This window comes from Nematolebias whitei, chromosome 18, assembly GCF_014905685.2.
Source record: "Nematolebias whitei isolate Nwh7 chromosome 18, NemWhi1, whole genome shotgun sequence".
Taxonomy (NCBI): Eukaryota; Metazoa; Chordata; class Actinopteri; order Cyprinodontiformes; family Rivulidae; genus Nematolebias; species Nematolebias whitei.
Window position 1 is genome coordinate 12,371,029 of NC_056515.1, and position 2,678 is coordinate 12,373,706.

Below are 2,678 nucleotides of genomic sequence, written 5' to 3' on the forward strand. Positions count from 1 at the left end.
AATATATACCTAACCCTAAACCTAACAATTACCAGTACATACCTAACTCTAAACCTAACCATTACCAATATATACCTAACCCTATACCTAACCATTACCAATATATGCCTAACTCTAAACCTAGCCATTACCAATATTTACATAACACTAAACCTAACCATTACCAATATATACCTAACCATAAACCTAACCATTACCATTACATACCTAACCCTAACCATTACCAGTACATACCTAACCCTAAACCTAACCATTACCAGTACATACCTAACCCTAAACCTAACCTTTACCAGTACTTACCTAACCCTAAAGCTAATCATTACCAGTACTTTTTTCTTCTTTCGGCTGCTCCCTGCATTAGGGGTCGCCACAGCGAACTGAGTTGCACGAAGACTTGGCAGTTATTTTTACGCCGGATGTCCTTCCTGACGCAACTACAGACACCGAGCTACCACAGCCCTCTATGTGGAGCAGAGAGCTGCTATCTAGGACACTCGGAGGAGCAGATGGTGGGGGTTAAGAGCCTTGCTCAAGGGCCCAGAGTGGGATGAATGAGGGTGGGGGCAGGTGTGGGTGCTTCACCTACCCCACCCACATTTTTGATGTTGTCGGTACCGGGGCTTGAACCGGCGATCTTCCGATCACGGGCCCACCTTCTCTAACCTCTGCGCCACCACTTCCCTAGCCATTACCATTACATACCTAACTCTAAACCTAACCATAACTTGTACATACCTAACTCTAAACTTAACCATTACTAGTGCATACCTAACTAACCCATTCTCAATTCACACCTTTGTCCTGTCTAACCACTAACCCACCAATGGCACTTCTTCTTATGGGGCTCAGGTTTTGGGCCCCATAAGGAGCAGTTGGTCCTCACAGTGTAGTATGTGTTGATAAAATGGGCCTTATAAGATAACAAATACAAAGACACAAAGACACACACACACACACACACACACACACACACACACTTACAAACACACGCATAGGTTGTAACACACATCTCAACGCCCACCAGTGGTAGATTATTAACGACCCTCTGCCTCCATACTGCTGCATTTGTTAATCAACAGTGTTTTTCAGGCCTGTTGGTTTAAAGAATCACATGAGGCACTTAACTATGATCTGACACTTTATAGACAAACAACTTGATGAACGCGACTGGGCTTTCTGAGCAGACTGAGTCTCGCCCTGTGATATTCTGCTTGACATTTCCTTTATGATAAATTGTTAGAAATAAACAAACTGGTTCCTCCTGGTTCCCTTATCTTTTTGCTACATCATCAATAATTATTAACATCAACTTTGCATGTTAGTAAAATATTTTATGAACTAATGCAATGATCCTAATGACACTCAGTCAAAGTAATCATTTTTGAATATCTACAAGTGATTAACTTTTGGAGTCACCCCAATTTAAGATGGCTGTCACAACTAATCAATGTTATCCAATGCTAAACACATATTACATGTACTACAAATAGCAAAATATCTTTGCTTAAAAGTTTGGCAGTAACTTTAAGAGTCAACACATCCTATTAAAATACTGTATGTGTGTATGTGATATAATATCACATGAACTGCTGGACTGATTCCAGTTTAACTGAAAGTAACTCATTAACATTTGGAGTCAACTCTGTTTAAGAGGAGATGGCCACAAAAACTTTTTAACATTATCTAACCCAAAATAGGCTAGTTTTACAGATACTGAGTGAAAACTCTATGTGGTAGTAGCTGAGAGTCATTCCCATGATTTATTGTGGGTGCTAACAGATCTCAAAATATTGCAGCAGATTCATTTGAATGATTTGACCAAAACAAATGTCATTTCTTATTTCTGTGTCCTTTCTTGACATGGCGCGGAGGGTTCCCCTGCCTAAATCAGCACACGTCCAGGCCCATCTTAAGTTTGTCCATGACCATTTGAATGATCCAGAGGAGTCATGGGAGAAAGTTATGTGGTCAGATGAGACCAAAATAGAACTTTTTTGTCTTAATTCCACTCGCCGTGTTTGGAGGATGAAGAATGATGAGTACCATCCCCAAAAACACCATCCCTACTGTGAAGCATGGGGGTGGAAGCATCATGCTTTGGGGGTGTTTTTCTGCACATGGGACTGGACGGCTGCACTGTATTAAGGAGAGGATGACCGGGGCCATGTATTGTGAGATTTTGGGGAACAACCTCCTTCCCTCAGTTAGATCATTGAAGATGGGTCATGGCTGGGTCTTCCAACATGACAATGACCTGAAGCACACAGCCAGGAGAACCAAGGAGTGGCTCTGTAAGAAGCATATCAAGGTTCTGGAGTGGCCTAGCCAGTCTCCAGACCTAAACCCTATAGAAAATCTTTGGAGGGAGTTCAAACTCCCATGTTTCTCAGCAACAGCCCAGAAACCTGGATGATCCAGAGAAGATCTGTGTGGAGGAATGGGCCCAAATCCTGCTGCAGTGAACCTGATGACAAACTACAGGAAACCTTTGACCTCTGTAACTGCAAACAAAGGCGACTGTACCAAATATTAACATTGATTTTCACAGGTGTTCAAATACTTATTTGCAGCATTAACACATAAATAAATTATTAAAAAATCATCCATTATTTTCTGATTTTTTTTTTATTTAGATTATGTCCCTCACAGTGGACATACACCTAAGATGAAAAGTTCAG